Raw genomic sequence first — 10,993 nt, 5'->3', positions numbered from 1 at the left:
ACATTTACCTAATGCGCCGTAAGTCCGAGTGTTTTGATAAGTTCAAAGAATACAAGGCTGATATGGAGAAACGATTAGGTAAAAGTATCAAGACACTACGATCTGATCGTGGTGGCGAATACCTCTTAGGAGAGTTTAGGAATTACTTATCAGAGGCTGGGATTCAATCTCAATTGTCTGCACCTGGAACACCCCAAAAGAATGGTGTAGCAGAACGAAGGAATAGGACTCTTATGGAGATGGTTAGATCGATGATGAGTTATTCAGAATTATCAAATTCGTTTTGGGGATATGCTCTGGAAACAGCAGTATACGTTCTGAACTTAGTACCTTCTAAATCAGTTTCTTCTACTCCCATAGAATTGTGGAATGGGCGAAAACCCAGTCTAAGACATATTCGGATTTGGGGTAGTCCAGCACATGTGCTGAAACCGGATGCTGATAAGTTAGAATCTCGTACAGAAGTTCGCGTGTTTGTAGGATATCCCAAAGGAACAAAAGGTGGTTTATTTTATAGTCCTAAAGACCAGAAGGTCATTGTTAGCACCAATGCACAGTTTTTAGAAGAAGACTATATAATGGATCACAAGCCCAGTAGCAAAGTTGTTTTAGAAGAACTTAGAGAGGACACGTCTACTTCAGTACCAACAGTACAAGATGAAGTACCACAAGAGACTGCAACACGTGTCACACATGATACACAACCACGGATGCCTCGTCGTAGTGGGAGGGTTGTAAGGCGACTGAAGATTCATGTTTTGGGAGAGTCTTTGGACTTGATCCCGGGTAAACATGAACCTGATCCCCGAACATATGAAGCACTCCAAGATATAGATGCGATCTTGGCAAAAGGCAATGAATTCGAAATAGAGTCTATGTATTCTAATGAGGCGGAGCTTGTAGAACCACCGATGGTGTAAAAGCCGTTGGATGCAAGTGGATCTACAAAATGAAAAGAGGGATAGACGGGAAGGTAGAAACCTTCAAAGTAGGCTTGTTGCAAGGTACACTAGAACGAGAAAGTGTTGTGGAGACCTTTTCCACAAGGAGTTCAGGATACTCTTATCCATTGTTGCTCATATGGATTATGAGATTTGGCAAATGGATGTCAAGATGCTTTCCTTAATGGAAGTCTTGAAGAGAATATCCATATGAAGCAACCGGAAGGGTTCATTGAAAAGGCAAAGAGCATCTAGTGTGCAAGCTCAATCGGTCCATTTATGGACTAAAGCAAGCTTCAAGATCTTGGAACATCCGGTTTAATGAAGTAATCCAGTCATATGGATTTATTCAAAGTCCGGATGAATCTTGTGTATATAAGAAGTGTAACGGAAACGTGGTGGTATTTCTTGTACTATCGTAGATGATATTTTGTTAATTGGCAACAATGTCAAGGTATTATCGACGTAAGGGTATGGCTGTCCAAACAATTTGATATGAAGGACTTAGGAGATTGTGCACATTCTTGGGATCAAAGTTATAAGGGATCGTAAGAAAAAATGTTGTGTCTGTCCCAAGCTTCATATATAGATACAATCCTTGCTCGCTTTAGCATGCAGGATTCCAAGAAAGGTTTCCTACCTTTTAGACATGGAGTAGCTCTATCTAAAGAGATGTCTCCAAAGACATCGAAAGAGATAGAGGACATGAAAGCAGTTCCTTATGCTTCGTAGGAAGCCTAATGTATGCAATGCTATGAGACCCGATATCTGCTTTGCCATGGGCATGGTCAGCAGATATCGAGTAACCCTGGACAATGGAAAGCATATATTAAAGTACCTAAGAAGGATTAGAGATTATATGCTAGTTTACCAAGGAGACGATCCGCTCCCTGTGGGTTACATTAGATTTCAATCAGATAGGGATAATAAGAAGTCTACATCAGGCTATGTGTTTACTTTAGGAGGTGGAGCCATTTCATGGAGGAGTGTTAAGCAGAAATGCGTTTCGGACTCAACCATGGAAGCTGAGTATGTAGCAGCCTCTGAGGCAGCTAAAGAAGCAGTATGGCTCAGGAACTTTCTAATGGACTTAGATGTGATTCCTGGTTTGCCCAAAATCATCACAATTTATTGTGATAATAGCGGTGCAGTTGCAAACTCGAAGGAACCACGAGCTCATAAGGCAAGTAAACATATAGAGCGCAAGTACCACCTGATACGAGATATCGTGAAGCGAGGAGAAGTTGTCATCGCCAAGATTGCATCAGCAGATAACCTGACAGATCCTTTCACTAAGGCCCTTCCGGCGAAAGCTTTCGATCGGCATGTGGAGGGAATGGGAATCAGATGTATGGTAGAAGATATGGCAGCTTAGTCATTAGTATAAGTGGGAGATTGTTGGAGTGTATATTGAAAGCCTAAGCTTTTGTAAACATTTGTTTTGAATAAAGAATCACATTTGGTCAAATTATCTACATTTGTTTGTAGTTGTTCAATTAATTTATATTGTAGATAACATAGCATGTGGTGTCACATGCAGAAGATAATGTTATCAGTACCTTATAAACAGTAGCTCACGACCAAAATGGAAAGGAACAAACCATTAGAAGGTCGTAGTGTAATTAGGTATTAGTTTATCTTGACTATATAATTACACTAGTACACTCAGAGTGTATTGAGTAGGACCATTTGAGGTCGTTTCTTTTATACTGACTTTATAAAGGAACAAAGACCTCGGTTATTATGGAAGTGTGTACTCTTAATCCTAATATAATAACAAGCATATATATTTGATATTTATTTCTTTAATTTATCAATGGGTGAGATTTAGTTCGATGAATCAATAAGCCCGATAAGTTGGGAAATGATATCACTTATAGTGTGTGTTGTTGATTATAGAAGGAAACTGTGTCCTAGAGATACTAGGTTGATAATGACCCCAAGAGGAGCTCATAAGGATTGTCATGTTAAACCCTGCAGGTGGACTTAGTCCGACATGACGATAAGGTTGAGTGGTACTACTCTTGGACTTAGATATTAATTAAATGAGTTGTCAGTAACTCACTTAATTAGTGGACATTCGATATCTTAAACACAGGGAGACTAACACGCTCATAATAAGAAGGAGCCCAAAAATGTAATTTGGAATTGGTGCGGTAGTTCAATAATAGTTCTCTAGTGGAATGAATTATTATTGATAAAATTAAGTTGTGTGTTCGGGGCGAACACGGGATGCTTAATTTTATCGGGAGACCAAAACCAATTCCTCCTCTCGGTCCCTATCGTAGCCTCTTATTTATAGAGTGCTAGAGTGTATACTAAAAGCCTAGCTTTTGGTATAAACATTTATCTAGAAATAAGAATCACATTGGTCAAATGTCTACATTTATGATAAATGTAGTTGTTCAATTAATTTATATTGTAGATAACATGGTGTGTGGTGTCACACACAGAGGATGATGTTATCAGTACCTTATAAATTATAAACAGTAGCTCACGACCATAATGGAAAGGAACAAACCATTGGAAGGTCGTAGTGTAATTAGGTATTAATTTATCTTAACTATATAATTACACTAGTACACTTAGAGTGTATTGAGTAGGACCATTTGAGGTCGTTCCTTTTGTACTGACTTTATGAAGGAACAAAGACCTCAGTTATTATGGAAGTGTGTGCTCTTAATCCTAATATAATAACAAGCACATATATTTGATATTTATTTCTTTAATTTATCAATGGGTGAGATTTAGTTCGATAAATCAATAAGCCCGACAAGTTGGGAAATGATATCACTTATAGTGTGTGTTGTTGATTATAGAAGGAAACTGTGTCCTAGTGATCTAGGTTGAGAATGTTCCCAAGAGGAGCTCATAAGGATTGTCATGTTAAACCCTGCAGGTGGACTTAGTCCGACATGACGATGAAGTTGAGTGGTACTACTCTTGGAGCTAGATATTAATTAAGTGAGTTGTCAGTAAATTACTTAATTAGTGGACATTTGTTATCTTAAACACAGGGAGACTAACACACTCATGATAAGAAGGAGCCCAAAATGTAATTTGGGATTGGTGCGGTAGTTCAATAATAGTTCTCTAGTGGAATGAATTATTATTGATAAAATTAAGTTGTGTGTTCGGGGCGAGCACGGGATGCTTAATTTTATCGGGAGACCAAAACCAATTCCTCCTCTCGGTCCCTATCGTAGCCTCTTAATTATAGAGTATTATACCCACCTATACCCACCTTCTTACCTATCCTATAGGGGCCGGCCAAGCTAGCTTGGAGACCAAGCTAGGGCCGGCCATGGGTATGTTCATGGGTGAATTCATGTGGTCGTCCCTATTAAAATAAAAAGGAATTTTAATTTTAAAATTTTTCTTATGTGGATAATATAATTTAAAAGAGAGTTTAAAAATTTAAATCCTTCCTTTTATAAGATTCTACAAAAGATTAAGATAAGAGTTAAAATCTCTTTCCTTATTTGTAGATTAAAAGGTTGATTTTAATTTTGGTAAAAACTTTCCTTTTAATTATATTCATGATTTAAAAGAAAGTTTAAAAATTAAAAATTCTCTTTTATTAGTTTCTACAAAAGATTAAGAAAAGATTTAATATCTTTCCTTATTTGTAGATTGAAAGGAGATTTTAATTTTTAGAGATAACTTTCCTTTTTGGAAATTATCCACATGTTTAAAAGAAAGATTTTAATTTATAAAATTTCTTTTTATTAACCAATCATGAAGGATTAAAATTATTGGAGAAATTTTTATAAATTTCTAGAAACAAATTAGGAAGTTTTAATTTTGTTTTAATTAAAACTCTCCTTGTTTTGGGGAGAAGAGTGGTCACCATTATAATTTGAAAAGAGAAAATTATTTTAATTAAATAAATTTTCCTTTTCAATGGAAAAAGAATTAAGGAAGTTTTTATTAAATTTTCCTTATTTGCCAAGACCAAGGATTATAAAAGAGGGGTAGAGGAAGCTTCAAGGGGAACGACTCTATTCTATTTTTCCTCTCTTTTCTCTTTGGGTGTGGCCGGCCCTTTCTTTCCTCTCCTCTCCTTTGTGTGGCCGAAACCTTCTCATGGTGGAGATATCTTTGGTGGCCGGATCTAAGAAGGAGAAGAAGGAGAGAAAAGAAGCCTCTTTTCTAGCATCCCTTGGAGCATGGTGGTGGTGGCCGAACCTCTTCATCCTAGGAGAAGTTTTGATGGCCGAAACTTGTAAGGAAGAAGAAGGTGCTTGGTGGTTCTCATCTCGGAAGATCGTTGCCCACACAACGTCCGAGGTTAGAAGAGGAATACGGTAGAAGATCAAGAGGTCTTTCTAAAAGGTATAACTAGTAATTTTTGTTTCCGCATCATACTAGTTATTTTTGGAAATAATACTAAATACAAGAGGCATACGATTCTAGAGTTTCGAATATGTTTTTCGATGTTGTGTTCTTTTGTTTTTTCTTTTCCTTGTGATTTGATTATTCTTTTCGGTTAACCTAAAGTTATTTTAGGAAATTAAATATTAGATTTCTATAAAAGGTTTTGTCTAGTCGGTGGTGGTTGCTCCCATATCCAAGAAGGCCATGTGCCTCGCCACGTCAGTACTGGGAACCAATTATGGAAATTAATATTTAATGGAATTAATAACTTAAGGAGATTTGGGTCGAACGTGTTAAGTTCCGCAGGAGATCCAAGTCAAAACCTAAAAGAACAAATAGATTAAGTTTTGGATCAAACGTGTTAAGTTCCGCAGGTGATCCAAAATTTAATTTAAAAGAACACATGGTAGCTAGGAAAAGGTTCAGACCTTTGTACAAAATTTTTGTACAGTGGAACCTCTAGGTTTTCCGAGTAGCAACCAACATAGAGTTCTATACCCACCTTCTATACCCACCAATTGGGGGCCGACCAAGCTAGCTTGGGAACCAAGCTAGGGCCGGCCTAGGTATAAAATTGGGTGGCCGGCCCTAGCTTGAACCCAAGCTAGTGGGGGCCGGCCAAATTAAATTAAAAAGGAATTTTAATTTTAATTTTTATTATGTGGAAGAAATAATTTATTAAAGAGAATTTAAATTAAAATATCTCTCTTATAAAATATCTACAAAAGATTAAAGAAAGAGATTAGATCTCTTTCTTTATTTGTAGATTGGTGAGATATTTTATTTTCTCTTTAAAATTATTCACATGTTGATAAAATTAAAATTATAGAAATTTTCTTTTATCAACCATGAAGAGATTTTTGAAGAGAAATTTTATTTTTAAAATTTCCGGAAACAAATTAGGAAGTTTTAATTGTGGATTGAAACTTGTCCAATTTGTTCTTCATGATGTGGCCGGCCACTGAATTCAATTGGGAAATTTTATTTTATTTTTCTCAATTAAATCATGTCAAGGAAATTAAGGAAATTTTATTGTAATTAAATTTCCTAATTTGCCTAGGCCAAGGAATATAAAAGAAGGGGTGAGGGTGCCTTCATGAGAGACAACCTCTATTATTTTCTCTCCCTCTTTTGTTCCTTGGTGTGGCCGGCCATCCTTTCCCTCTCTTCCTCTTGTGGTGGCCGAACCCCTCTATTCCCTTGGAGCTCTTGTGGTGGCCGGATACTACTTGGAGAAGAAGAAGAAGAAGGAGAGGAAGCTAGCATCTCTTGGAACTTGGTTGGTGTTTTGGTTTTCTTCCTTGGTGAAGCTTCTTTCTTTGTGGCCGAACCTAGCTAGGAGGAGAAGAAGGTGGTTGGTGGTTTCTCATCTCGGAAGATCGTTGCCCACACAACGTCCAAGGTTAGAAGAGGAATACGGTAGAAGATCAAGAGGTTTTTCTACAAGGTATAACTAGTAATTTTTCTTTCCGCATCATGCTAGTTATTTATGGAAATAATACCAAATACAAGAGGCTTACGTTCTAGAATTTCGAATATGTTTTTCGATGTTGTGTTCTTTTATTTTTTCTTTTCCTTGTGATTTGATTGTTCTTTTCGGTTAACCTAAAGTTATTTTAGGAAATTAAATATTAGATTTCTATAAAAGGTTTTGTCTAGTCGGTGGTGGTTGCTCTCATATCCAAGAAGGTCATGTGCCTCGCCACGTCAGTACTGGGAACCAATTATGGAAATTAATATTTAATGGAATTAATAACTTAAGGAGACTTGGGTCGAACGTGTTAAGTTCCGCAGGAGATCCAAGTCAAAACCTAAAAGAACAAATAGATTAAGTTTTGGATCAAACGTGTTAAGTTCCGCAGGCGATCCAAAATTTAATTTAAAAGAACACATGGTAGCTAGGAAAAGGTTCAGACCTTTGTACAAAATTTTTGTACAGTGGAACCTCTAGGTTTTCCGAGTAGCAACCAACATAAGTCCACCTGTAGGATTTAACATGACAATCCTTATGAACTGCTCTTGGGGACATTATCAACCTAGATCACTAGGACACAATTTCCTTCTATAATCAACAACACACACTATAAGTGATATCATTTCCCAACTTATCGGGCTTATTGATTTATCAAACTAAATCTCACCCATTGACAAATTAAAGAAATAAATATCAAATATATGTGCTTGTTATTATATTAGGATTAAGAGTACACACTTCCATAATAACTGAGGTCTTTGTTCCTTTATAAAGTCAGTATAAAGGAAACAACCTCTAATGGTCATACTCAATATACTATAAGTGTACTAGTGTAATTATATAGTTAAGATAAACTAATACCTAATTACACTACGACCTACCAGTGGTTTGTTCCTTTCCATCTTGGTCGTGAGCTACTGTTTATAATTTATAAGGTACTGATAACATTATTTTCTGTATGTGACACCACATACTATGTTATCTACAATATAAATTATTTGAACAACTACAAATAAATGTAGAAAATTTGACCAAATGTGATTCTTTATTCAAAACAAATGTCTACAAAAGCTTAGGCTTTCAGTATACACTCTAACACTATCTACTCACCTGAAAGGTCAAAGAAAAAATGGGTAGTGAGTACAAAATACTCAACAAGTATAAGAAGATAGTGCATGATACTAAACTATAAGGAGATCAAAGGATGCAGTCTCAAGAATAATACTTACTACAAAAGTAAGAGTATCAGTACAATCGTCTACTAGTTAAGCCATAAACAATCTCTTAACCCTCTAACCTACTCAACCAGGTATAACCCATAAATCGGGAGTACATACTATACATCCAAACCTGCACAAATATATGGGTAACTAGAATATAATAAGCATATAACAACTCTTGATTAGTATAACGTGCTACCACAAATGGGTCTCATGGGTAGTCAGGGTATATAAATAGTCACTGCCCGTGGGAAAACACTCTACCATGGATGGTCCCGTGAGTGGACATAATGAGATAACTATCTAGTTCCTCAGCCACTTTTTAGATCATAGACGTTCGATAGAGGGGGGGGGGGGGTGAATATCGATTATAAAAAATTCGTCGATAAGAGTAAGCACAGCGGAAAAGTAAAACAATGCAATGCTAACACAAGAACCAATTTTACTTGGTTCGGAGCCTTTAGCGACTCCTACTCCAAGGCCCGCACACGAGGGTGCTTTCGATGGGCAATTCACTAGCAGTTCGAAAGATATTACAAACTAAGTATAGAAAATGCTAATGAAATAATTAAAGCAATACCGACAAAATAAGAGACTTTAAAAAGAGAAGCAGCGCATTTGTCGGAGCTTTGCAGCGTCGTAGGAGCACAGGAGAGCGAGTTCTTCAATTCAGAGTTGTTGTTGAGGCTCCACCCCTACCCCTTCTTTTATATGAGGCTCGGGGCGCCCCGGATCCCTTCCGGGCGCCCTGGTGTGACGTAGCAGGTCCAATCAGCGAGCTCCACGTGTCGACGTCGCGATCAGGATAGAATTCACCTCCGGGCGCCCGGATCCCCTCCGGGCACCCGGATCCCCTCCTGGCACCCGGATCCCCTCCGGGCACCCGGATCCCCTCCGGGCACCTGGATCCCCTCCGGGCACCCGGACCACCTTTCTCTAGGGAACCTCTTTTCTGCAAGACAAGGTTAGTTTGAGGTAAATAGATAATGTATATCCTGCAAAACAAAGTGTTAGCACAGTTTATGAGTTCAATATAAAAAGTATGACTTAGATTCCGTCTTTCCAAGACCGGAATCTAGTCACGATCTTGACTTAGATATCCGAAATGGATCTAAGCCGGATCGTCGCTTAATGTTCCCTTCCTGGGAACGCGTCCTCACAGTCACTCCCTTCCAGTGACTTACCTTTACTCACCTGCCAGACGTCCGGTCAACCCTTCGACCCGTCTGGACTTCTCGCCAACTATCTGGTCAGCCCGTCGACCTAGCTGGACTTCTCGCAAAACGTCCGGTCAGCCTGTCGACTCGCTTGGACTTCGTACCAGACATCCGGTCAACCCGTCGACCTGTCTGGACTTAGCCTGCACACTCGATCAGAGTGTTAGATAACGACACACCTAACTTAACCTAATTTGTCATTCATCAAAACTTGAGTTAGACCATTAGTGCTAACCGCACCAACAATCTCCCCCTTTTTGATGGAATGACAACCTGGTTAAGTTAGTTAAAACATATGCAAAAATCAAGCATGATTTTTGAGGTTTTTAAGGTTTTAAGTTAGTTTTTCAAATTTGCATTTAGTTGCTCTAACTTAACCACCTATCCCTCCCTCTTTGGCATTCATCAAATAAGGACATAATCAATAATACAGAGTACAAACAAAGTAACAAAAAATTTTAAGAAATGATGTCAAGTTAACTTGGGGGAGTTTAAATTTTAACACATAGTAATTTAGCTTTTATTTCTTATCTTTTGTAACATAGCTAAGTTTTGAAAAATAACTAAGTATTTATTATATTTTGAGTAATTTTTAAAGATACTGAACTCAACAAGAATTTTCAAACAAGAGTTTAAAAACTAATTTTCAAGTATAAGTTTAGGAAAGCTAAGTTTTAGATAGACTAATTTTCAAATATAAGTGTTTAAGTTCCAAATTTTTTTAAAAAAAATTTAAATTTTCAAAATAAGGTTCAACTTTGAAACATTTTACAAACATGAATTTTCAAAACCAAGGTTTAAGATTAAGGTTTAAATTTTCAAACTAAGTTTCAATTTTGAAACATTTTTCAAACATGAAAAATCAAAAATTTTAAAGCTGAGTTTAAAAACTATTTACTTTTCAGAACTGATTAAAACTAAGTTTGCAATAGATTCAAAAATTTTAGTTTATAAAATCTAATTGAAGAATTTAGTTTTAAAAAAGCTAGTTTTCAAAAATAAGTTTAAAAAGAATTTGAAACATAAGTTTTCAAAATTAAAGATTTCAAAACTAAGTTTGAAAGCCTACTTTTCAACATTGACTAAGTTTGTAAAAACTTTAAATTTGAAAACCGAAATTCAATTTTAAAACTGAAAAAAAAATTAGAAAAGATATTATGTTTAAGGTGGAGAAAATAATTTTAGTGCTAAGTGTTGATTTAATCCTCCCCCTAAACCTGACATCTAAAATAGCTGTCTAACCAATTAGGTACTTACTGACTATCAGAAGATAGCAGCTTTCACTTGGTTAGTTAAGTTAAGTTCATTGTAATCAGTTAGCGGTTGACTGAACTGAATAAATTAACTTGATTAATATATGTTTGGTATTTAACGCCCAGACTTATATCGATGCACTGACATAAGCATCTTAAGTCCAGGCAACTGGCCTATGCATCTCACGCCTTTCTATGTTTGTCAATCACAAGCAAGGTAAACCTAGGATGTTGGTGAGATGCTCAAATACTATTCCTAGGGGAACATGATTTCTAATGGGATTTTTCTAGTCTAAGGCTAAAATTATTTTGAAATTCTAAAAGTAAGAAAGTTTTGAAAAACAATTTTAACCTAGGATTTAAGATAATTATTTTTGAAAACAATTTTGAAAATTCTAGTCTATTAAGTTAAAGCAGAACCAATCAAATCTGAAGTGATAATCAGTAGATCAAGATGTACTACAAGATCTGTAATAGTGTCATAACAGAGTTATATAACAAATATAACTAC

Source organism: Zingiber officinale, chromosome 5B (assembly GCF_018446385.1).
Source record: "Zingiber officinale cultivar Zhangliang chromosome 5B, Zo_v1.1, whole genome shotgun sequence".
In the NCBI taxonomy this organism is placed as follows: Eukaryota; Viridiplantae; Streptophyta; class Magnoliopsida; order Zingiberales; family Zingiberaceae; genus Zingiber; species Zingiber officinale.
This window is presented reverse-complemented; position numbering follows the sequence as displayed.